This window comes from Leopardus geoffroyi, chromosome E3, assembly GCF_018350155.1.
Source record: "Leopardus geoffroyi isolate Oge1 chromosome E3, O.geoffroyi_Oge1_pat1.0, whole genome shotgun sequence".
NCBI lineage: Eukaryota > Metazoa > Chordata > Mammalia > Carnivora > Felidae > Leopardus > Leopardus geoffroyi.
The window spans coordinates 19,422,285-19,448,448 of record NC_059340.1 but is presented as its reverse complement, the minus strand read 5'-3'; the positions used below and the strand labels follow the sequence as shown (position 1 = coordinate 19,448,448).

Below are 26,164 nucleotides of genomic sequence, written 5' to 3'. Positions count from 1 at the left end.
GCGCGCGCGCATGCAAGGAGGGGGAGCCGTGAGAGGAGCAGAGGGAGAAAGAGAGAATCCTAATAAGCAGCTTCCACACTCAGCACAGAGCCCAACGCGAGGCTCGATCTCATAACCCTGGGATCATGACCAGAGATGAAATCAAGAGTTGGCGGCTCAACTGACTGAGCCACCCAGGTGCCCCAAACTATAGTGAATGGTGGTGTGTGTATTGCTTTATCCATTGTAACAAACGTATCGCCCTAATGCGAGAGACGTTAGTAATAGGATCCTGGAAGGAGGAGGCGGGATATGTACTTTCTTCACAATTCTTTAAACCTAAAACTGCTTTAGAAGATAAAGTCCAGCGGCGCCTGGCTGGTTCGGTCGGTGGAGCGTGCAACTCTTGACCTCAACGTCATGAGTTCGAGCCCCACGTTCGGCCTAGAGATTACTTAAAAAAAATCTATTATAAAAAAGGAAAAGGGGGGAAGAAACCATACAATGCCACATGTTTCCATGTCCACAATGTTTCCACAACGTGTAAGCACCAGAGATATTCTGATACGACTGTATTAGGAGGGCAGGGATAGGAATCTTGGGGTGGGGGGACGGAAGGGAGCTAAATCCTGCACTTCCCAAGGAGGAAGTCGGCAGCGAAAGCCTAAACCTGGCAAGAAACAAAGTGAAGGTGCTCTATAGGAAACACAGAAGGAAAAATTGCCCCGAGTCGAAAGGCTTGCCCTTCGGGCGTGGGAAATGGGGATAGGGGTGGGGGTGGTGCGCTTTTCTTGATTCTAAGCTACAGGCACGTTGAACTTGACTACAAATCAGAACCATATTCACAAAAGGATAGTGGAAAGAACACGAAGCACAAAGCGGAGAACCGGAGGTGGCAGGGCAGAGACAAGAAGCCAACTCTGCCAGGAAGCTTTCCACACTGTGCAGGGGGATGGGGCGGGGGGGGGGGGGGGGGTCCAAGAAATAGCTGGAGGCGTGGGGTGAGGGAGGCGATGCCCAGCCCGCCTGCTGTGGGAACAGTCCTGGAGCCAGAAGGAGGTTGGTGGGAGGGAGCGGAGTCCTGAGACAACGAGGTCCCAAGGGAGGCTTGGCCTCACAGGAGGAGAGCTTCCCCCACCCAAAGCAGATGGGAAGAAGCGAGAAGTGAGCAGCTGGGTGGGTTTGCGCTTTGCCGGCGGGAGGCAGTCTGATCCATCTGTTTGCTCCGTGAAGTGGGAGCCGCGGTCGGAGGCGAAAGGAGCAGGTGGGAGAGAGTCGTCCAAGACCTTGCGGCTCAGAGGGAGGGGCGCAGACCGGAAGCACTGGCACCGCCTGGGGGCGGGTTAGACACGCAGGGGCCTGGCCTTCGCGGAGATCCCTAGGAGATTCACAGGGGGCTGGAAGTTTCCCTTCTCAGAGAGGGGGGGAAAAAGCAGCTGGCAGGCCAGCGGGGGTTGCGCGGCAGCAATGAGCGCCCCTGCGAGGCCACGAACCGGAGGGGCGCCTGGGTGGTTCAGTCCGTGAAGCGTCTGACTCTGGATTTCCGCGCAGGTCACGCTCTCTCCCGATTGGTGAGATCGAGCCCCTTAGGGGGTTCTGCGCTGACAGCGGCGGAGCCTGCTTGGGATTCTCTCTCGCTCCCTCCCTCTCTCTCAAAATAAAGAAATAAACTTAAAAACAATTTTAGAAAAAGACCATGAACCAGAAAGGAAGCTGCCAGGCCGGTGTGGGACGCTCCGAGCCGTGTTGGCTTTGCTCGGTGCAGGCAGAGAGTCGGTGATGGCCAAGCGGGTACTGCCACGAGGGAGGTGGGCAGGGGAGCGGGGATTCCGGGCAGCAGCTCTGGTGGTGGCGGGCGGAGACCGAGCGGGACGAGACGGATGGCGGTGGCGGAAAGGGGTGATGGTCTCCATGAGCTCGATGAGCTGCTACAGCCGGGTATCATAACAAGTGGTGAAGGGGATGGAAGGAGGAAAACACTGAACAAAATAGAGATCTCCCGGGTGGGGGGGGGCGGGGGGCGGTGAGATCTGGGGTATAAACTTGGAAGCAGACGACGTTGGGAAACCGAGAGGCCCGCCGTAGGCTTCCCGGACCCCCCCCCCCCCCCCCCCCCGTCCCTGGAAATCAAAGATGGTGAGAGGAGACGGATTCATTCCCTCTCCCGTGTGGCCTGTGCATCATGATTTTTGAAAGCTTCCCAGCGGGTTATAACGTGCAGCCAAGTTTGAGAGAACCACGGGTGGAGACAAAGAGACCCAGGCATCGACAGAGAGAAAGGGACAAGCAGGGGAGCAGCGAGAAGATGCCCCGGGGTTGGCGCAGCTTGACCAAGGTCAGGCTTCCCTTGACCAAGGAGAGGGGCCTTGGGTGAACCAGCTGTGTAGAGGCCACGGGTCCTGGGTTGTAGGGGAGCAGAAGATGGAGATGGTGTGGGCTTCCTCTGGAGAACCAGAGAGTAAACAGGTGTGTGTGTGTGTGTGTGTGTGTGTGTGTGTGTGTGTGTGTGTGTGCGCGCGCGCGCGCGCGCGCGCTTGAGAGAGTCCCAGTCCTCCCTGCACCGTGTCAGACCAGCCGCTAGAGGGAGCGCTGCGCTCACACATGCAGCGACTGGCCCAGCCCGTGGCCGGCGGTGAGGCTCTGGACTCTTTTCATCTGACAGTTTCTGTGTTCATATTTTAGATTTTGTAGCCACACATCCCTGGGCTTAACTGCAGTTCCCACTACTCCCAAGGCCCTGTGACCTTGGCCAGGTTACCCAGCTGTTCTGTGACCCATTTTCGTCAGCACTAAAATGGGCACAGCCGTCGTTCCGACGTTGGCAGGATGAATGAGGTCACACCTGGGAAGCTCAGGGCCACACGGGGATGCTGACCCGACGTGATGGCGGAGGAAGTTTTGCTATCGCCTCTCTCTCTCTCTCTCTCTCTGCTTCTCCCGCAGCCCCTCAGCCCAGCCCAGGTCCAGGGAAATGGAGAAACGGAGGTGGGCTTTTTGGGGGGAGTCTGGGGACAGCAGAGGCTGGGGTAGAGGGTGGTCTCTAGGGCAGGGACAAGGAGAAGTCCGGGCGCCTTCCCTTCATGCTGGTTCTCTTGTCTTGGAGCAAATCTCACCCTATGGCTCATTCTTGGCCACAGTCTCACCCTTCTGGCCACTGTACCTTCTTCCCTGCTCTGGGATGCCCAGCGGACCAGCGGCAACCCTTGCCTGGGAACCATATCATCCCTGGAGCTATGCCACTGCCTGGCACCCAAAGGGCTCACAGGGGTCGCTCCTTGCCAACTGTTCTCCTAACGGCCCCTCACCCCGGCTCCTGCCTAGACCTGCCAAGACCTATCAAGCCACGCCCCAGGGGGATCTGGGTTTCCAGGTCTGCAGACACCCCAGATGCAGATGTTGCTATGGGAAGAGGGCCTACGGAAGCAGCCCCTGTCCTATCTTTGGTCCCACACAGGGGTATAGCCTGCCCTGACATCAAAATTTTACCTGGGGCGCCTGGGTGGCGCAGTCGGTTAAGCGTCCGACTTCAGCCAGGTCACGATCTCGCGGTCCGTGAGTTCGAGCCCCGCGTCAGGCTCTGGGCTGATGGCTCAGAGCCTGGAGCCTGTTTCCGATTCTGTGTCTCCCTCTCTCTCTGCCCCTCCCCCGTTCATGCTCTGTCTCTCTCTGTCCCAAAAATAAAATAAACGTTGAAAAAAAAAATTAAAAAAAAAAATTTTACCTGGGGCGCCTGGGTGGCTCAGTCGGTTAAGCGTCCGACTTCGGCTCAGGTCATGATCTCGTGGTTTGTGGGTTCGAGCCCCACATCAGTCTCTGTGTTGACAGCTCGGAGCCTGGAGCCTGCTTGGATTCTGTGTCTCCCTCTCTCTCTGCCCCTCCCCCTGCCAAATAAATAAGTAAATATTAAAAGAATTGACTTGCCAATATTTAAAAAATCAGGGCATTGCGTCCTAAGATCTAGATTTCCAACGTCTCTTGAAAAATTGCAAGCTCTGAGAGCCTGAGTGCACATTCCCATGTGGCAACGGTGGGTCGCAGGGTCACAGGGTCACTGTTCAGATGAACCGGGGCTCTCGGGTTTACCGCTGTCCCTGCCCAGGCCATGTGTCCCATCCATAGGGTTCATGTAAACTTTTCCACGTTGCAGCAGCTGGCCCGAGGCAGGCAGAAATGTAGAGGTATGGAGGGGGGGGTGCCCCCAAAATGACAAGCCGACTCTCAAGGGCACAGAATCCTGGGGACCAGAGAGCTGCTTGGTGTCCTCACCTGTTCGTGGAAATTCATGGTCCGGGTACCCAGGGTAAACTGTACGTACACACACACACACACACACACACACACACACACACACCACCCCCCTCGTCCAGTCTGTCAGCAGAGGTCCACTTCTCACCACCTTTCCTCCTGCAGCCCTGTTCCAAGTTGCCGTCTTCTCTCACCCAACTGGGTGAGGAGCCTCCTCATTTCTCCTGCCCCCCCCCCAGGGCTATCTGTCCCATAGCAGCCAGAGGGAGCCCGTTAACGCTGAAAGCTCATCCCTCCTCTGCTCAAAACCCTCCAATAAACTCCCACCTCGCTCAGAGTCAAAGCCAAAGGCTTATTATGGTGGCCCTGAGTGAACTGTCCCCATTACCTCTCATCTCCTCTCATGCTTTACCAGCCTCCTCATTGTTCCCGACCCCCCCCCCCCCACCACCACCACCATGCACACTCTGGCCCCAGGGCCTTTACGCTGGCTGTTGCCCGTGGCTGGCCTACTGGACCCCTCATATCGGTATGGCTCCTTCCCTCCCCTTCAAGTTTCTGCTCAAATGTAACCTCCTCTGCGAGGACTTGCCCTCTCTGCTCTGTTTCTTCCCTCACTCGAATCCCTTGAAGCATAATTATTTACTCAGTTACGCCATTTGTTGCCTTCTCCCCCTCACTAGCATGAATGAGGGCAGAGATCTTTTCTGTTTTGTTCTTTGCATGGAGGAGGCACTCAATAAATATTTGATGAATGAATGAATGAATGAATGAGCAAGTAGGTGAACTGGGGGCAGTTCACCGAGCGTGCAGAGTGGCCGCGAGGACCGTCAGGTTGTGTGTGTCTGGCCGGGTGTGACCAGTGCCGTCACGCGGGGCCCCGAACTTGGGGTTTGCTGCTCTGCAGGTGGCATCGGACAATTCTTCATAATTTCATCTTTGAATTTGTAAGTGGGGTCTGTTGGGAGGACGGAGCCTGCGCCACAAGCAATCCCACCCTTCCACACCCCCCTGGGCGGGGGGGGGGGCCTCCCAGCTCCCCACTCCTTGCCCCCACCCAGTCACCAGGGCTGGTCTTTGTAGGGCAGGGGCCTGGGTGCAGGCAGGTTCCACACCAAGTGTGCAGCGGGGTGGCCCTGGGCCCCTGTGAGGGTCTGCACTGGCCCCCGCATATCCCCACGCCCAAGGGATTATGGCCTTAAATAGCAAATAAAAAATCACCATGACAGGCTGAGAGAGAGAGAGAGAGAGAGAGAGAGCTCGCGCGCGCGAGCTGGGTAGAAGGGAAAAGCTTTCTTTCTGCTTCCTGAACACGAGGCCCACATTCTGTAGCCGGCCCTGGTATCAGGTACACCTCACCGCCCCAGGATCCCTGGTGGTGGCGTTTCAGGACCCCACAATCAGAGAGAAACAGGGCTCAAGCAAGAGAAGGCCTCCAAGCTCCCGGAACAGCTGGTGGCCTAGCAGGTGACTGGCTCCAGGCCTGGAAGAGAACATTCCCTTGTCCTCTTCCTCCCCTCCTCCCCCCCCCCCCCCCCCCACGGCCCTGCCTCCCCGGTCTGCACCATGAGCAGGAGGCTGAGGAGGAGCCAGGGCAAGCTCCTTCCTCCCTGGCCTCAGTTGCCGCATCTGTGAGCTGGGACAAGAGCCCTGCAGCTCTCCCTGCTGGCAGTGACAGCGGGAATGCTTTGCAGACTTAAACTTGGCATGTGGGCGTGGCAGTCATGGCTCCCCACCCACCACAGGGATTGTGTTGGTTGCCCTGAAGGGTTCCTGGGTCAGGGCTCAATTTCTGTCCCCATCCCCCAAACTGCTCAAAGGGAACCTAGCTTGAACCCCCAAGGGACGGGTGATGCAGGACCAGGCCTCGATAATGACCTCGGGCCCAGATGTCAATAGCATATATGGCCTTGGTGAGGGCGTTGGGCCTTGATGGTAACTTTAGACCAGTCCCTGGTGGCGGGGGCGGGGGAGGGGGGGCGTTGCACACCCCGACGGTCACTGAAGTTCTCGGTAGTGGCCTCAGACCCCGGTGGTGGCTGCAGACAGACCCTGGTGACACCTGGGAGGCACCAGGCATCCCACTCCCCCTCCCTCCATCCTGCCTAAGCCCCCATCCCTCCCCGGCCACCAGAATTTGAGCCATTCTCCAGGATCCACTTAATTAGCCAAGCTCATTAACTCCCACAGGCTTCTCCTCCCCACCTAATTAACTGACTTAATTAGGGCTTGCAGGCCTGGCTCCGCCCAGCCCCTTCCTGCTCCCACCCTGCCCACCTCCTCCAGACCCCGGCTCAGGCTCAGTCGGAGCCTCCACGAAGCTGGAAATAGATTGGGGCGTGGCCCCCCGGCCCTTCTACCACCCAGACCTCTGCCCTGTGTCCCTCCCCACACCCCCACCCCTCTCCCAACCCCCCCTGTGGTCCCAGGACACCGGGACAGGGCCCCTCCCAGGCGGCAGCCCACAGGCAGGAATAGATAGAAATCAGAAATCGAGAAATCATGATAGGGAGGGAGACAGGGAGGGAGAAGGAAACGAGATCGAATGGAATCTGGGGAGAGGAGGAGGTGAGGATGGCCTGGTTGAGATGGATCAGCTGGCCAGCAGGGTGGTTTGGGGCCTGGACTCCGGAGCCCGGCCTGGGGTTCGAGTCCCAGGTAGGGTATGAACTTCAACAAGCTCCTCACCTTCCTGTGTCCCAGACACATAACGACAGCAGCCACACGATAGGGTTATCAGTGAGTTTTGAATGAGTTCATATGTGTAAGATGCTTAGGACTTGGCCTGGCACAAATCTGTGCTTGGAAAATAGGCAGGCAGGGATGAACAGAGGTTCTCTGAGGGCCAGGGGCTGGAGGAAGGGATGGGACGGCCAGGGGGCCGTGTCCCTAGGACCGGCGGGCTCTGGAGTGCCAGGGAAGGACTAGTCCTGGCAACTTCCCTGGAGGCTACCTACCTGGCAGAGCCCTTGACCTGGGAGAGATTGAAGTATCCCATTCCTACGGCCTGTGCCTCGGTTTCCCCATCTGGGGGAAGGCCTAGCCTTGTGGAATTACCTGACATACCCTAGATGCCTAATGTCTAGAGACGCATCCCTGAGAAGAGAGGCGAGTGAAAAGCATTAGGGGAGAGGCGCTCAGCTGCCCTTCACACATCCCCTGGGACCCAAGCAAAGAAAGTAGGCTGTGCTGGCAGCAGGGAGGATGCAGGTTAGACATAAAGCAGAACTTCCTGGAGTTGAGGGATACGAGCTCTGGAAGGTGGGAAAAAGGAAGAGTGTGTCTGAGTTGCTGAGCAAGCTCCGGGGTGGGGGTGGGTCGGGGGTGATGCGGGTCGATACCCAAAAGTGGGCAGGAAGTGGGGAGAAAGGGCCTGAACGCCGAGACGGCTCTTTGCCTACCCTTTACCTACGTAGCCCCTGCTCGCCCCTGGCAATCTCAGTGCAGCCGTCACTTCCTCCAGAAAGCCCCGACCTTTGTCTCTCGTTGGTAGTCTGGTCTCAGCTAGAATTTGCCACTGATTGGTGGGATGAGTACAGTGTTTCCCCCACTAGGCTGAAAGCTCCCGAAGGCCAGGGTTGTCTGCGTAACTCACCTATTTATCCTCGTGCCTATTCTCGAGGGTGAATGAATGAATGACTGCATCCATGCCTTGGCCAAGAACCCGGAGGTTCCTGCAACTTACAGGGAAAGGGGCCCCGCGTGGCAGCCCAGGAACCCACCAGCATGCTCAGCTGTGAACCTACCCGGCTCCTCGTGTGGCCTTAGGAACGATTGCCTTTAGGGAGCCCGAGCTGGACTCCCAGGATCTGAACCTCCTACTCCTGGGGAGGCTGAACGCCCTCTGAGAATTCCCTTTCACAACCTGGATGCTGAGGAAATAGTGAGTATGGGGACAGGTGGCAGAATCTTTCATTTACCCCTGCGTTTGTAAACATTTTAGAAACCCACATTTATACGCAGCGTAAAGAACTTGGGGTTGTACGTGGCAGGGACCCAAGTCCCACTGACTTAAGCGCAAAAGGAACTTCAGTGGGTTACGTACCTGAACAGTCCGGAGTCTTCGGGTGTGGCTAGATCCAAGGGCTCAGGTGATGGCATGAGGGTTTTGACTCTTCAGCTCTTGGCTCTGCTGTCTGCCGTTTTGGCCTCGTCCTCTGGTTGAGTCTCCCCGGTGGTACTAACTCCAGACCTACCTCTCTCCCTCTCTCTACAGTTCAATGGAAGGAGAGTTCTATCCTATTGGCCTGGCTTGGGGCACAGGCCTATCTCGGAAACGATCAGGATGGCCAGGGGGGTGGAATACACTGGTAGGCTCTGGGTCGCAAGCCCCCTCCTAGAGCCGAACAGGTGGGCACCCCTCCCCCCCGAGAACCCCTAGTGCATAGGGAAGGGTATGTCGAGGAAAATGGGTCCCCAAGGGAAAATTGAGGTTCTGTTGCTAAGAGATGGGGGAGAGAGGATGCCGGATAAGAGGGTTCTACTCCACTTGGCAATGTGAGCATCATGCCAGCCCCGGGACCCAGGGCAGTAAGTGCTGGCCGTGGCTGGCTCCGCATCCAGTCTTTCTGGGGCCTTCCCCCACTTCTACTTGCCAGCATTCCCATTACTTTTCCTGGGGGCCTTATCTGATCCGGCCTGCTCCGCTCGCATCCCCCGCAGCCGCTCTCACTGATGCCTGACGGGGGGCTGGAGTATCATACATGGTCTACGCATGTAGGCGCACATCCTACACGGTCTCTGAGAGCCCCCTCCCCCCTTGGGATTCCCTTCCTGTCGCCCACAGTGTGCACTTGCCTTCCTGGCTCACTTCGCCACTTCCCTACCTGAGATCACCTACCAAATAAACTATTTCCTCTCAAATCCCTGTCTCAGGGTCCGTTTCTGGGAAACCCAAACTAGGGCATCATTAAATCCAGACCCCGGGGGACGTGCACCAGACAGCACGTGTTTCCTTCCAAAGGCCTGCGTTCCCGGGGATGGCTTTGGTGACCCATCCCCGACGAAGGAGCTGGGACTGAAAGCGGTTCTGAGTAGCTCTGCTTCTGTTCCGAGGATTCCAGAGGATGCTTCTTGATGCTCTGCAATAAACACGGGCGGGGGGACGGGAGGACGTATCAGATCCGCACTCCACATCCACACTCACGGCCACATCCAGGCCTAAGGAGTGCCACAGGTGTGAGGGGCAGGGGGCCAGAGAGCGAAAGGTACTACTCAGTCCTGTGTTTCTCAGAGACGGAGAGGTGGGGTCATTTTTTTTTTTAAACTCTTTTAATGTTTATTTATTTTTGGGAGATAGAGACAGAGTGTGAGCAGGCAAGGGGCAGAGAGAGAGGGAGACACAGAATCCGAAACAGGCTCCAGGCTCCGAGCTGTCAGCACAGAGCCCGACGCGGGGCTCGACCTCACGGACTGTGAGATCATGACCCGAGCCGAAGTCGAAGCTCAACCGACTGAGCCACCCAGGCGCCCCTAGAGGTGGGGTCATTTTAGATCATTCCTGGATCTGGCTTTAAATAAACATTAAATTAGTGTTTATATATTTATTTTGACAGAGAGAGGGAGGGGGAAGGGCAGAGAGGGAGAGAATCCCAGGCAGGCCCGCGCTGTCGGCACAGAGCCTCATGCGGGCCTCGAACTCACGACCCTGGGCCGAAACCAAGAGTCAGACGCCCAACCAACTGAGTCACCGAGGCGCCCCCTGTGTCAGATATTTTTAATTAAAAAAAAAAAAGAAAGAAAGAAAGAAAGAAAGAAAGAAAGAAAGAAAGAAAGAAAACACGTGACACAGAAAGACGAATTCCCATTATCTACCCCGACCCCAGTCCCATTTCCTGGATCCCATCTCCGGGAGCAACCACTCTCATGATTTTAGAGATATTTTTCTCACGTCTGTTGGCAAGCTTTCGGCTACAGGGAGGAGAATTCCCTTCAAAGCCGCTCCAAGTACAACTCAGCAGCTCTGCGATAGCATAAAGAAGCAGGCCCTTCCCTCTCTGCACCGCCATTATTCTGTATTTGCCATTATTCAGTGCCATCTTGCTGGCCGCGGTCACAGAGTTGTCTTTGGACGCGGGAGGTGGGGAGCTCATCAGGACTCTTGCTGGAACACTGTGTTTCTCACTTCAGAATATATCCTCCAAAAAAGGCAACGAGAGATTCAAAGATCCATCACCTGCGGCCGCTGTACGTCCCTGGCTGCCCCGCTGTCTTCCTTCTGATCCATCTTGGGTTCTGGTGGACCTGTTGGTTTTTCATGATTGGCCATAGCTTGACCTGTGTCTCCCAGGGGCCCTGGGGGGCTCCGGTTCCTGGCGCTGAACGCCTTCCATAACCTCTGCTCAAGACGTCATCATCTTCAGCTTCTTAAACCTGATCAGCCCTCCGAACTACTCAGTCACCAGTGCCACCAGGATCTCTGATCATGCTGACGAGTTGGGCACCAGCAGCAGTATCCTGTGCAGGTGGCCATCAGGGCAGAGGGTTCTTCCCTTACCATCGTAATGCGGACCAACAAGCCAGGAAGCTTTCTCTTTGTTATAACTGAGAACGTGAGCAATTAGGAGCATCATAGAACATAGACCACTCTGGGGAGATCCCCAAATGCCATCATTTTCCCCCAGCTTTGGGGACTATCAATATGGCCAACGCATCATCTTTTTTAGTTTTTATTTTTTTAATGTTTAGTCATTAAATAAATACTTCGGAGAGAGAGAGAGAGAGCAGGGGAGGGGCAGAGAGAGAAGGAGACACAGAATCCCAAGCAGGCTCCAGGCTCTGAGCTGTCAGCACAGAGCCCGACTCGGGGCTGCAACTCACGGACCGCATGATCATGACCTGAGCTGAAGCCGGACGCTTAACTGAATTGAGCCACCCAGGCGCCCCTGGCCGACATATCATCTTAACAGATCACTTTCAGTACGGCCGGTTGAGTTACCCAAACTCGTATAGTTTGAAACATGAGGTATATATTCTAAAGGACGGGGACTCTGTTTTGACTCCTTCCCTGATCCCCACAACAGAGATTTGTGATTCGTCAGTGAATACAAGAGGCAACCAAAGGGAAGTCCTGGGGTCACTGGTCTCACGAGCTTCCATGAACAGGAAGCAGCAAACTGATTGCCCGGGAGTATGAGGACTCCCCAGCATCGAAGAGGGTGTGGGCCCCAGGCAGAGGAAACCCAAATGGGGTTTCCCGATGTCTCTTCTGTGTTATTATGGAAATCAGAGCTGAGTTTTATCTTTGTGTTCTGCTATCCAGACCATACCCACCAAGACCCTCTCTGGAAGGGCCGCAATGCTGTGGATGCAAAACTTTGAGCTGGCAAGACTGGATTATCCCCAGGTGTCAGGGAAAAGGGACCGCAGCGTTAGGCATCGCTATTTTAGTTCCTCTCTTCAGATATGTTGTGTTGGTTCAGTCCTCTAAGAAGCGGGCCAAGACGGGGTCAGATGTGCAAGTGATCCATCCTGCTGGGGAAAACGCCTGGGCGGGAAAATCAGAAGGGAGCCAGAGGAGGCTGGGCGAACCGTCGGGCTCAACAGATCCAAAGCTTGGAATGAGGATCGAAGGAAGGAAGGTGGGATGAGAATGCTAAGAAAGTTTTGATGGAGCCAGGGGGAAGTCCTCGATCCCTAGTTGCCCATCAGGGAAGCTCTGTGTCTCTAAGGAGCTCGATGCTTTGGTGTCCTGGCTGCACCCAGTCATGGACTGGGACCAGCTAGAGGAAGGTAAAGTGGAGACCCCTCTGTGAACTGTGGAGAGACCCCATCGCCGCTGCCCTGGGCAGTCACCAGCCCCGCAGTGAGAGGTCTGGATGGTGCATTTTCATGGCTGCCACATCCCCCGCCTCGTGCCACCCAGCTCCTCCGTGGATGCCTCGAGTCTCTCTTTCTAAATGGGAACTGTGAGGAGGGTGGTTAGTGATGTGAACTATAGCCCCTCCCCCTCTTCCTGTACTTGATCTCAGGGCCCTAACCGGGTAACCGGTACCTGTCCTTTCCCCCTTCACTCTCCAGTCTTAATTATCCACACTCTCAGCTATCACCTTCCCTGGTCTTGATGGATCACCGGGTGCTGTGACCCAACCCTTCAGTCCTGAAGGGTCTAAACTCTAGGTTATCATAACCAAGGGATCACTCCAGTGGTTCACTGGGTTCCACATGTATTTCTCCCGGCTCCCACTTTGTAAAAGCAGCCCTGCCTTCTTCTAGTAACTAATCGGGGTACTTCTAGTAACTTCTAGTAATTGATTAGGGTCGATTTTGACTGCCAGAGAAGTGACTCGTTCTTCTTGCCTGTCACTTCCAAACACATGGGGTCTAAAGTACCCTGGCAGCAGCCGTAGCTTAAGTTTTAATGAGACCCTTGATGGATCCCCTGGTCAGAGTGTACCCCCTTTGGGGACCAGGACTTCTCACCCTGCAGAGCTTGGGGGTTTGGGGAAGGGGGTTTGAATACCCACAATACATCTTAGCAAACATTTTCTAATTGTAGGTAATCAAATGCCCCAGGTGAGGAATCGGGGAAGGCTTCTGCAGAAGGTGGCCTTGATAACCCTTAATAACCGTGGTTGAGAGCATTGCAAGGCCAGATTCTGCTCCTAACCCCTCCCTAGGTCTCAATTTCCTCTCGGTTTATTAGACACAGGAACACATTTCCTTCCTCTCCTTTCTCCTCTCCTCTCCCCGCTTCTGCCTGCCCCATAACCCAAACCCCTCCATTAGTTTGGGTCAATAAGGCCTTACTTGGAGAGGAGTAGAACAAAGGGTGAAATTTGAAACTCTGGAACATTAGCAGGACAGGGAGGGGTGAGAGAGAAAAGGCAGACATAGAAGAGATATCTCAGAGGATAACTTGTTCAGAGAACGAAAAAGAGGGGGGAAATGTTTCTAAACAAAGGAAACCAAGCATATGAAGGCGCATCGCTATGAGAAAGCACATATTCTAGGCTAAGTTCAAGGCTTAATGGAGAAGAGGGGACCTCAGTAAAGAAAGGGGTAGAGGCCCAAAGTCTACGGGCTTTAACCACCAGGATACGGAGGTTAGATTTTTCGCCCTGGAGGTAACAGGGTGCCCTTGGCAATTTTATGCAAAGGAGCAACCCAATCCATCTCGTATTTTGCAGAGCTGATGGTCACATAATACTTGGATTCTAGAACAAAAGAGTCTAGAAAGAAGCAGGAGCGGGAAAAACTGGGAACTGAGGCAATATTCTCAGGAGCAGAGGTTGCAAAATGATGGCCCCTGGGCTAGATTTGACCCCAAAGTGTGTTTCGTTTGGCCCATTCCGTAGTTCCAAACTTGGGAATTAGTTTCCAACATTGAAAAGCTGGAAGACACTATGTGGACTTCCTGCTTCTCTTGAAAAATCATCCGTCCATACAAGCCCACGACGCTCCAGTTTGCCTCGTGTCCCCCACTTCCGGTCACCTGACGCCTGAGCCCAGTCACTAATTTCTGTGACCCATAGGTACTTGAGTCTACGATCCCTTATTCCAAAAGATCTAAAAAACAGGGTGCTTGGGAAGAGTATGCTGGGTGGAGGAAACAGCCTGAACAAAGAGAGGAAATATGGAAGGTGTGTCGGGGCTTTCTCATTAATGAAACAGTGTGGCTCTTACCCATCGGGGTAAGAGAGGGAGTAGGGCCCGGGGCCTGGGGGGGGGGGGAGGGGGGGGGACGAGTGGTCCCTATCTCATCGCCGACTTCATCTACCCCACCTCCTTCCAAGCCAGTTTCCAGTATCAAATAATGCTCCTTCACACGTGCCTTTGCACACACTGCTCCCTCTGTTTGGAATCCCCTTTCTTTTCTCTCCAGTGAGAGCTGAGCTTATCAGCCGCATTCCAGGACTAGTCACCGACTGTTCACAGCGGGAGTCGCAAACCCTACCTGGGCTGGTCACAGCCCCCGAGGCCCCAGTTGACGACCTCTTCCCCGAGTAGACTGGTAGCTCTCCGAAGTCTGGCTCAAACTAGGATGGAGGGAGGGATGGATGGATGGATGGATGGGCAGACAGGCTAATGGATGAATGAATGCACACGCGATTGCAGAGCTTGGCTGCTTCCCTCCTTGAAACAGACACATGCTCCGCCTTACAAGAACAGACTGGGACAGTCTAGGGCAGTCTGGTCCCGTAGGGCCCGGGAGGCTGGACCAGGTGACCCTCTCAGACTCCCTCGAGTCCTCTCTAACCTCGTTCTTGCCCCCTCGTGGGCTCTGACCTAGAAAACACGGGGGTGGGAAGGTGGAGAGGGCGCCCACGGGCGCTAGGACCCAGCGCGGCCGGAAGGCGGGGTGGGGGCGCCGCGCTGCTCCCTCGGCGCGGGGAGAATCTGCGCCCCGCGGCGCGCGGCGGGAGGGCGCGGCGGGAGGGCGAGCGCGCGCCGAGGGGAGTGCGCGTGCGCGAAAGCGCGCGCCAAGCAGGGCGGACAAAGGGGCGGGCGGCGGCGCGCGAGCCGGAGGGCGGAGCCGCGGGGCCTGGCGGGCAGGTGCGCGCGGGCCAGAGGGCGGAGCCGCGATGCAGCGATGGAGCGCTGCCCGGGCGGGCGCCGGGGCCGGGGCCCGAGAACCGGGCGGATCGCGAGCCGGAGCCGCAGCCAGAGCCCGGACCAGGCCGGGGTCCGGCACCGCAGAGCCGGGCTGCTCGTAGCGGCGGCAACGGAGCCCCCCAGCGGCTGAGGGGCTTCCTCCCAGTTCCTGCCGGTGGCCGGGACTCTGCAAGCCCCCGCAGCCGGGGAGCGCGGGGATCCCCCTCCACCACATCCAGGACCCAGAGACCCCCAAGAAAGCGGGAGACCCCTTCCAGATCCAACAGAGAGCTACTCCCCAGCTGGGGAAAGCGGAGACTTCCTCCGTATTCGGAAGACAGTGACCTCCCTACGGTACGGCTAAGACTCCCCCTCTTCAATCGGGCCCCCCCCAAGACCTAGAACGCAGTGACCCCCTCCTCCGGCATTGCTGGGACCCCCTGTCAAGAACCCGGTCATTACAACTCCACACCTCAAGACACGAAGACTCAGCTCAGAACGCCCCTAGATCAGGGGGTTCCTAGACCCCCCCAATTCCGGTACACAGGAACCCCAAATCTAGGGAACCGAGGACAGCAAGAGCTATCCCTCACCAGCAAGAGGCCTCGGGGCCCCCCTCAAAGCTCCAGGACCCAGGCGACTGAGCCCCTCGCGGCGCCCTTCTCATCCCAGCCCATGGTTGTGGCGCCCTGAGCCCCCCCGGGCCGGGCTGACGGAAACCGAGACGGCGCCCAGGCCCCCTGCCGCGGCGTCCCCGCGGCCCCAGCCCAGGTAAGCCGGGCCCAGGTGAGTGGCCGCCGAGGTCCCTAGCCCTCCAGGTGGGGAAGGAAGTATTGGGTGCGCACTGCCCCCTCCCCAGCGTCGCCATGGAGCCGAGGCTGAAGGACGTCTCTTTGTGTCTCGCCTGGAGGAGCCGCCCCCTCCTCCTCTCCCTTCCCCCACCCCCCACCCCTAGCCCTGGGGTTTGGACGCTGCTCCCCGACCTCGCAGGGGAGTAGTGGCAGAGCCCCTTATGCCACGGAGAGGAGGGAATAGGGTGGAGAGTCACCTCCCCCCACGCCCTGCAAAAGACTGTGAACCTGGAGCTGTTGGACTCTCGGCCCTTGGAGTATATATACCCCTCCCCGCAAGGCCGGGCTGAGTTTTCAAGCGGAGTCCCCCTGGGAGGAGATTTGGGGATGTCCACAGGTGAGGGGGGCCTGCGGTGCGTGGCCCTAGGGCGATGGCCTGGGCTTTGGGTGTGTGTCTTTGTCTGTGAGAGGGCAAGGAAGGGGTGTGTTTGAGAGAATGGGTGGGAATCCCATATTTTCTCTGTGACTCCATTGCCCCCCACCCAGGCCACGGGGAAGGTCGCCCCCAAGCCATACTTTGTATGTTTTGCAGGAGGGGGCAAGCTCTTTCCAAAGTGAGGCACTGATTTCTGGGGAAGAGAGGTAGTCTGGACGAAGAAGCCATTTGAGGTCAGGGCACCTTTCTGTCCCCATGTGCCCTAGGGCCAGCAAACCCAAGACTGCCTTTTCCTCCTGACCTCCATAATACCCAGGGCCAAACCTCAGGTTGGATCATTGTGTCCTGGACCGCCAAGGGACCATTCTAGGTTTTTGCTTTAGCTTTCCAGGCTCTACAAAGCCGGGCCCAGCCTGGCTGTCAGTAAGGTCCCGAACCCCAGGCCCTGCAGCTCGTGGGAAGACGAGAGGCCCAGGGGATGTTGTACCCTGAAATTCTGGATCAGAGATCCTGGGAAGGGGCTGGACGGTGCTGAGGAAACACACTCTGGGCTGCTGGGGTTTCCCCCAGTCTCTTCTCTCTGAGCCCTCTGCAGGCAGGCAGTGATGCTGAGGAAGGCAGGACTTGATATACAGGGAGCCCCACTGGGAGTTCCTTTGTTCATTTCTTCATTCAACAAACCTCTAGCTAGTGTCTGTGATGTGCCAGGCAACGGAGTCAAGGGTTTGTGTGTTTGTTTTTCCCCCGCGACATCCTGATCCCCTTTTCCTGGTCTTTTCTGGTCGTAAGACCCTGGGGCTGCTCTTCGTTTGCCCAGACCACTCTCTGTTGGGCCAGTGGAGGTAGACCTGGCCAGGTCCAGCTGACCAGTTCTGACCCCACACCTGAAGCATCTGATCCTCATCCTGCTGCATTCTTGGGGGCCCTGAGCCTGGAGGCTGATCCCTCTTCTCCGCCGTTCCCAATACCAAGTGCCCCCACCCCACCTGCTGCTGGCATTGACCCAAGGGAGGGGATGTGACTAGCAGGAGAAGAGGTTGGGGTGCTTCAGGCCAGACCTCCGGCAGCCCCTCCTGCACATTCAAGGACAGTTGAGGCCAGACCCCCTCAGCCCAAGCTGTGGAGGGGCCAGCTGCTCTGAAGACCGGGTGACCTTGGGCAAGCAAGCGCGTGGCATCTCCCAGAGATAATGACAGAGAGTGAGCCACTCACTCTGCAGTATATAGATCACAGTTGGGCCACAAGGAGCACCCAGGTGTGTCTTCTTCCTCTCTGAAGGAGTTCATTTCCAATGGGTTCCCGGGAGCCCCGGGGCCTTATCATATGACCCACAGGCAAGGGAGTGGAGTCTGACGCTAAATTGCTGAATTGTGGAGATTTGACTCACCGTGCCTAGGGAAAACAGAGGGGACGGGGAGTAAGATCTCCCCTCCTCCCTAACCTACAGTGGCTCCCCACTGAGTCTGGAATAAAGCACAAGACCAAGCCCTTTGTGTTGAGGCCCGACACTGGCCCTCTGGCCCTAACCCGCCTCTCAAACATCAGCCCTCACTCCTCACTCACCTCTTACACTTCTGGTGTCCTCTGACTCCCTCCCGCCACTGGGGGGCTGTTCCCTCAACCTGAGAAGTCCTGCCATAGGCTGGCTCAGGAACAGCCTTCTGCCTCCACCTCCCCTTTTGATCTGACCTGGCCAGAGAGAGAGTGCAGAGCTGGGTTGGATTGGTTGATGCTTGGCGGCTTGGTGACAGTGGCACGTGTCTACATGTGCTGTGAGACCTTGTCTCCACACCTAGACCCTGAGCTCCGGGAGACGGAACCGGGTCTATCTTGTCCGGGTTGCAATGGCTGTGTCCATCCTAGAGCCCAGCCTGCTGTACAGCACCTGTTGGAAAATACAGCTTCTAGAAGCATTTTCTTGAGCCAATCAGTGTTTTTCTCATGTTTGCATTTGTTACCAGTGTTAAAAAAAAAAAAAAAACCACATACAATTTCATATACAAATACTGATTTTTGGAGCCTCTTAAAGACTCCGATGGTGTGGCAACCCCAGGCCAGAGCTGAAGAGTCACCACCTTCTTTAGGGCAGTGGCCCTCCAGCTCACCCCAGGGCCTCAACTGGCCTGCTTACTCGTTTATGTGACCTGCTACCCCCTCCTGTAGGCATCTGGCTTTGCCAGCCCAGGGGGAGGCCAGAAAATGTTTGCTTAGCAGGTGACCTTCATCTGTGTGTGTTTTGCACATGCGGGTGTTCCCTGCCTCCCTCGTGGTCAGGTTAGAACTTGCACAGAGCAATGTCCCTCCAGGGCTGAGTGGTGAAGTGAACTTGAATTCCTCTAGCCACGGCATCCCAGCCTGGCCCCGCTTTTACCCTAGGCTCTGTCTTGTGACCGTTCATTGTGCTAGAAGGATTCATCCACCAAAAACTTGTTTTCAATTGTTCCAGGAGCAAAAGTCCAAGGCTTTAGGCCCAGCTACTGCCGAGGACTCTTGGGGGAGGACTGCTCTCTGGGCCTCAGTTTACCCAGGTGTCCAGAGGAATTGGACTAGAGGTTCTCTCTGCTATAAGCTCACTCGTTGCTCTAACTTTCTAGGACTGAGTCCAAGCTGCTTTAAGTTTTGGTCAGGCAGGAGAGATAGGGGCCTAGACGCAAGAGTCCCTCAAAATTATTGACATTCCCTAAACATTAATGAAGCCAGTGGGTGTTGCCAAGTGGCGGGGCTAGGGGCTAGGGGCCAGCACTGGGCTCCAGCCACTGGGCATGGCCCTGGAAGGGAGTGTGCCGTCTTCCTAGATGAAGGTCTATAGAAACCCGAGGTCAAAGGAGATAGCCAAGCACCATGGTTACGATCACAGCCTCTGGACTCGGCCAGGGTTTCCCCCATAGCTGCTGTGTGACCTTGAGTGAGTCACTTATCCTCTCTGAGCTTCAACTGACTTATGTGCAAAACAAGGATGATATCTCCCTCAAGGTCATCAGGGGGATTAAGTGAGCTAAAGCATGAAGAGAGGGCCTAGGACGAGACCTGGCATGTCAAAAGTCCTCAGTAACTATGGACTCTTATATTCAAAGGGGCATTGGTAAGTGGGTGACTAAGCCTTGGTGATAATGCAGCCTTGGTTTTCCCGTAGCCAGTCTGGGGAGACCAGAGGGCTTCTGCTATCCCCGAGAAAGGGGAAGGGAGTGTTTGAGAGCCAGTGGTGCCTGAGAGTATGAAGCATGGCCCTGCTACGAGTCCGGGCAGGATGGGGTGGGGTTCAAGCCTGAGAGTCTATGAGGGCCTTTCCAGAACCTTACCCTGTGGCAAGGGGTGGGATCTAGGACTGCTTGGCCATAGTTCCGTAGTTGAGGCCGTCTTCCTTCCCACCTCTGCTCTCTAGGTGAGGCACCTGCCAGGCTTTTGCTGACTGAGTTCCCAAGGCTTTCTGCCCCCGGCGATTGGGCATCAGGCCAGAGCCAGGACCGGCCTCTCCAACAGATCCTGAGTCTCACCCAAACCACCAACTCGCTCCCCTGCTCCCCTGAGCCCCCTTTCTGGTCTCAGGAAGCAGCAGCAGTGGGCCTGAAGGGTCCAGTTAGAGCCCTTCCATAGTTTGGCTACAGTCTGGAGACAGGGCAGGTCCAGATTCCCAGCTCAGCCCCCACTTGGGGAGCCGTGTAATATCAGGGTTGGGAAGAAGCAGTGGAACATTTTTCAATGTCAAGTGCACCATGCTTTCCCATTTAGTGCTGAGAACAGCACCACATTAGCCCAGAGCGAGGATTTTGACTCCCCACCTCTATGAGCCACCAAATGTTTGGGTGAAACTGGCATCGAACTCCTTGGGTTCAAATCCCACCTGTACCGTTGCCCAGCCATGTGACCTCGGACAAGACAGTTGTCCCATGCCTCAGTTCCTTCCGATGTAGTGTAGGGGTGAAAATAGCTCCAACCTCCTACCTCCTAGAGTTATGGGGAGGATTAGACGAACCTGTTACAAGTGAAGCGCTTTTAACAGCGCCTGCTACTTAAGTGTTTGCTCTGTTGCTTCTGCCACACCCTGCGGGGTATGCAAATGAGCTGGGCCAGGCCAGAGGAAGCCACAATGACCCCCCCTCCCCCTGCTGTCCCTGTGACATTAGCCAGAGAATGTTCCAACTGCCTCTGATCTTTGGGATGGCCCTGAGGGACAGGGGTGTGGGGACTGGACAAGACAGAGCCTTCTTCCCCCTCCTCCTGGTCAGGCCCCAGAGAGACTGCACACATCTCCACCCCAGAGTAGCTCCCCTGGGTCTGTTCGACTCCCCCATCATAGAAGGGAGGCTTCCCATTCTCTAGCTGGGGGCCCACTGCCCTGCAGAGAGATCTTCCCTTCCCAAGGGCTCAGGTTATCTGCCAGCCCTGATTCCCAAGTGTCTCCAGGAGGGGTGGCGAGGCCCCCAGTTAACATATTTTAGTGGAGAAAAGTACAACCTCTAGACCCTGCTGTGTGACTTTGGGCAAGGTGCTTAACCTCTCTGTGCCTCAGATCTCTCACCTACAAAAAGGGATGGTGGTAATGCCTGCCTTTTGGGGTCATGGGGAGGATGAAGCGAATGAATGTTTGTGACGTGCTGTGAACGTGAGTCCCCACAAGCCCTGAGCAGAGAGGGAATGTTGCCCCACTTTTACAGGGGGAAAAAAAAATGGAAGCTCAGAGGTGAAGGTCTTTATTCACGCTTCCACATCTAGGATTCACGGAACATCCTGCCCACTTTGAGACCATTCGCACACAATTCACAGAGCAAGGCCAGCCAGAAGGAGCCGGCAGGACCTAGCCTGGGCTCTGGCTGCAGTTCTGGACATATCGCTCCGCTTTCCCGCTCCCACACCTCTGCTCACATGGGGCCATGGAGGCATCTGCAGTGCAGGCCCACGAAACTTTCCCAGAAGCTTTTAAGACTTCCCTCGCCCCTTCCTCCTCAGCCCCACGCCTGGGACAGTGGTGGAAGGCGGTGGGGGGCTCCACTCCAAGTCTCTTAAGTGGAAGCGAGGTCAGGTTCATAGCGTCTCTTGGCCTCCCAGAGTCTGGCACGCAGGTTGGCTTCAGGAAGGGTTTGCTCAAGTCAGGTGTTCGGCGCGCATCTCACAGAGTGAAAGCCGGGTCCTTGCCGTGGCTCCCAAGACCCTGCACGCGGCATCGTCACTCTTTGCTAGACCTGTGCCTCGCCCTTACCACTGTAGCCACGCTGGCCTCCCCACTGCTCCCCGAGCCCCTGCCGAGAAAGTGCTTTCGCCACAGTATCCACATGCTTGTAGTCCTGTCAGTGGGGCCTTTTCTCACCACCCAGTGTCTACAATCTCATCCCTCACCCTCAACATTCCCTCACCTCTCCCTGCCTTGCTTTCCCCTTTAGGCCCTCTGACCTACCTCTCTTAGCTACCCTTACGATTGTCTGCCTCCAAACTCGAACATAAGCTCCTTGAGGGCAGGGCTGTTTGCTTGGTTCATGAACGTATTCCAGATCCCAGAACATAGGAGATGCTCGACAACAAGTATTCACGGAGTGTTCTGGAGCCAGACAGACATCTCTAAGCCACTTCTTAGCTCTGTGACCCAGGGCACGTCACCTAACCTTTCATCCTCTGAGTCTCGGTTTTCCTGAGCTCTAAGGGACAAAGTGGGAATACTAATAGCTTCTCCCAAGATTGTTGCGAGTTGATTTTGTTTTTTTAATTTTTTAAAGCTTATTTATTTATTTTGAGAGAGAGCGCGAGTGGGGAAGGGGCAGAGAGAGAGAGAGAGAGAGAGAGAATCCTAGGCAGGCTGCGCACCATCAGCGTGGAGCCTGCTGCGGGGCTCGAACTCACGAACCTGGAGATCATGACCTGAGCTGAGACCAAAAGTCAGACACTTAACCAACTGAGCCACCCAGGCGCCCCTGTTGTGAGTTTTAAATGAGTCTTTACATACCTAAAGAACTTATACCTTTGGGATGAGCACTGGGTGTTGTATGGAAACCAATTTGACAATAAATTTCATATATTAAAAAAAAAAAAAAAAGAACTTATACTTTAAGTGGCTCATAAATGTTAGCTGTGATTAATAATACTTTAACTTGTACCATATTATCCCCATTTTACTGATGAGGAAGCAGAAGCACAGAGAGAACAAGTGACTTACCCAGAGTTCCGTGACTAGAAATGGTGGTGGCCCTACCCAGGGGTGTCTGAATGTGTCCTAGTTTCACCCCGTGTAGAGAGGCTCGGGGAAGAGTGGAGAGAGCCTCGGGGAAGAGCGGAGGGCGTAGCTAGGGAAGGGCTCGTCTCTTCAGGGAGCCTCTGCTCACCCTGCTGTCTCTCCGGTGGTCACCACCTCTCCCCTGGTGGACACCCAGCCCGGGCCCCCGGGCCAGTCAGCCAGTGGCAGGCCACCTCCGGGCTCTCGGCCCTCCACTCCTGCTAACTCCCCGGGTGCTGGGCCGCCCGCCTCACCCAGGCAACAGGGCTCACCTCCCACACCCGCGGGGGCTGCCACAGGGACTGGGCCCTCAGGCAGGTGGGGAGGGGTGAGGCCCAGGACTCCCCCCCGCCCCCCCCCCCCCCCCCAGGGTCCGGCCGGGAGGGCAAAAAGGAGCAGAGAGCCTGTTCCAGCTCTGGGCACCAGCTGCAGGCAGACAGCGTCACAGGCTATTAATAACCGCCAAGGATGTGCCCCAGGGAAGGGGCAGACTGCGCCAGCTGGGAGGGGAGGCTGAGGCCGAGCCTCGCAGCGAGGGGAACCCTAGGCTGCCCCTAGTGGGGAGGGCAGTGGCCAGAAGGTCGTTTCCAGTGTCGCCTGCTTGATCTTGTGGAAGTCCCAGCTCCTTCTCTCAGCCTCCTCACCTGGGAAATGGGGAAGCTGGGTCAGATGGCCTCCAAAGCCCCTTCTGGCTCAGGCGGGTTCAGGGGGTGAGATTTAGCAGAGCCCCCATTTCCAGCATAGAAAGCCGAGACAAAGTCAGAGTGGTGCAAGGTTGTGCCAAATCCACGACGGAACCACGGCCCCAGGCCCCTCTGTCCAGCCAGTGCCCATTTAATTCTTACAGAGGGCCACCACGTTCGGTGGGCATTCTCAGCCCCATTTTCTTGACGGGCAAACTGAGGCTTAGGAAAGTGGCGCCACCTGCCTCAGGTCACACAGCAAGAAGGGATGGAGCTGGAATTTGCACAAGGGGGAAGACAAGGAAGTGATTTGAGAATATTCTTCTCTTTCTCCTTTTGACCAGAATAGAATGCTTGCTAGAGTTTATATTTGTGTTGAAAGGCCAAGGGGAGGGAGAGGCCTTATCTGGAGTCTCTTGAGGGCTCCCTGGGGCTCTGACCCCCACCCCCCGCCCCGCTGTCGTACATACAAGTGTGCATGGGGTGGCTGTGGACTTTTTCAGAGGAGAGGGTAGTGAACCTTCGGTGACCGATGAAGGGATAAGAACCACTAAATAGCTCATTTCATAGACTGGAAGACTGAAGAGAAGGGAAGGCAGGTGGCTGACCAGAGCTCCTTGGGGGCAGCAGCAGGGGCAAGTGCTTTTCCAAGCCCCCCATAGGCCTCTTTCTGGGGCCAGTGGGACCAGGCTCTGGGTCTCCCCACTCTCTGGCAGCAGATAGGAGGACCCACGTGTGAACAGATTTCTTCAGTGGGGCAAACAAATGAGAGGATCAAGGACACCCTCTAGGGAAGGTGGTGAACAGCCGAGAGCCAGACTACGGCACCTGCCGTGGGGACATAGAGAGGGCTCTGCTCAGGGTGGGGTGTCAAGGAGGTTCCCGGGGGCCACCCCTCCTCTGGCCCCTCTCAGGGGATCCCAGCCCTGGGCTGTTGAGCCTAGGTGGATGCACATGGCCTCCCCTTGCATTTTCCTTTGGCTTCGCCTCGACCACCAACTGAGCCTAGTTCCTTTTACTCCCTAGAACCAAGAGGACTGTGAAATCCTAGTGAAAAGTTTCATTCCTGCCCTGCCTCTGGTCACTCAGTTCCCACGCCTCTCCCCAGGGATGTATGCATCCATGCATCCGTTCATTCACCAAATATCGATTAAGTGCCTGTGATGTGCAGGCACTGTCCTAGCTGCTGGGGGATCAGCAGTGAACAAAACCAGCCCAACAAAGTCCCTGCCCTCCTGGTGCTTAAGTTCTGGTGGGGAAGAGAGACGGCCACAATCGATAGAGCCAGTCAGTAAATTATATAACACGCTAGAGAGTGATACCCTCCCCTGGGGGCAGCGAGAGCGGGATAACTGGAGTGCAGCAGAGGAGCCCTGGTTGAGAAGCTGTCATCTGAGCAGAACTTGGAAGAACGGAGCCACGCAGCCATCTAAGGGCAGAGAGAACAGCCCCCAGGCCGGGAGCTGGCGCGTTTGGGGGAACAGCAGGGAGACCAGTGTGTGTGGAGCAGAGGGAGGGAGGAGACAGGTCAGAGGGGTAAGTTGAGGCCCCTTGTAAGGACTTTGGAATGAAATGGGAGCTGATGGTGGGAACAATGCGACCTGAGTAGGCTCTGCCAGACTCCCTGGCCGCTGGGTCAAGAATAGATTGTGGTAGGGGTGCCTGGGTGGCTCAGTCGGTCGGGCGTCCAACTTCAGCTCAGGTCATGATCTCATGGTCCGTGAGTTCAAGCCCCGCGTCAGGCTCTGTGCTGACAGCGTGGGAGTCTGGAGCCTGCTTCGCATTCTGTGTCTCCCTCTCTCTCTGCCCCTCCCCTGCTCATGTTCTGTCTCTGTGTCTCAAAAATAAATAAAAACCTTTAAAAACTTAAAAAAAAGAAGAATAGATTGTGGTAGGTGGGGGGACCAGACAGGAGGTTACCGCAGAAGCTGAAGGAGGAGGTGGGAGTGACTGCCAAGGGTGGTGAAGCACCTTTATTAATGTCTGATGTTGATTCCAGAGTTACTTTATGCAAATAAGCAAGTGAGAAACCTATTCGTATCCCCCCCCCACCACCCCACATTTCTGATACAGAAGCCCAGAGAGGGCGAAGGAGCTGGTGGCCGCTGCCCTGCTCCACCAAGAAGCAGCTCTCTCCTACACGGCTGGGGGAAGGCCAGTGGCACAGCCCTCTGGGGGAATCGAACGTTCTACAGAAATTCCAAACGCACGCACCCTTTAACCTGGCAACCCATTTCTAGAATTGAGCCTACAGACACATCGGCACACAGCAAAATGAGTTATGTGCAGGCTTCTCATTGTTTGTAGTAGCAAAAAAAAGTTGAACACAACGCATTAGGGGTCTGGTTAAATCAGCGGCAGTATACCCATACATCCTTTTCCAGCCCTGGAGGTCTGAGTTCCAGGTCTGCAGTGGTCCATCCACCCTGCCTGCTTCCCCAGCTCCCGCCTCTCCTAACCTTGCACTTAGCACTGGGCCCGCCTGGGTGCTGTCCTCACCTGTGGTGCTGAAGGCTGGGGCCAGAGAGAGGAGAGGAGAGGAGAGGAGAGGAGAGGAGCAGAGCAAGGGAACTTTAGTGTTCAGTCCTGGTCTCTGCAATTTACCGGCTGAGTGGCCTTAGGCAGGCTACTGGATCCCTCTGAGCCTCAGTGTCCCGATCTGTAAAATGGGGTTGCTGTGAAGATTGGATGACAGCAGCAATGCAAAGCATTGGCATACTGAGAATATGAGTGATAATCTGTACTATATCAATTTAGGGTCAATGAAACAGAGTGGTTAGGCTTTCGGACACTGGAGCGATAATGCCTGGATTTGAATCCCAGCTCTGCCATTGACCGGATGATCTTGATCAAGTAACATGACTGCTCTGGGCCTCGGTTTTCTCATCTGTAAGTTGGGGTGAAGTATAGTCCCTGTGTCGTAGGATGTTGGGAGGCTTAGACGAGTTAATTTTTGTGAGGCCCTTGGCACACAACAGGGATCCTTAGTGTTAGCAGTTATATCACTTTCCCCTGTGCCGCTATCGCCGTTATCCTCGTACCTCCCGCCACTCTGTCCACACCGGTGGCACTCCCAGCCACACCCATCTCTGCTGAGCTTGGGGCCCTGGCTGTTGGGGGGAGAGCACACCTCACCCTGCGCCTTGGCCTCTAGTGCCGCCCCGCCACTGACTTTCCGTGCGATTTTGAGCAAATCACTGTTCTTTTCTGGCCATCAGTCTCTGCATCGCTAAAATGGGGCCAATGCTACCTCACACAAGCCCCCGAGGAAATAACTGTGCCTGCAGGGTCACGT

At 56.0% G+C, this 26,164-nt stretch overlaps 1 protein-coding gene across 2 annotated transcripts in view; it reads left to right on the top strand.

Moving 5' to 3' along the window:
* Window positions 1–26,164, top strand: part of SBK1 (SH3 domain binding kinase 1) — a 50,360-nt gene that overhangs the window by 10,710 nt on the left and 13,486 nt on the right. Inside the window, exon 1 of one of the 2 annotated variants that reach the window (XM_045459944.1) lies at window positions 14,685–15,528. The exons of the other annotated variant lie outside the window; for it this stretch is intronic. The gene's annotated coding sequence lies outside the window, so the exon portion shown is untranslated. Of the gene's footprint in view, window positions 1–14,684; window positions 15,529–26,164 lie in introns of those variants that run through there. 2 annotated transcript variants of the gene reach the window in all.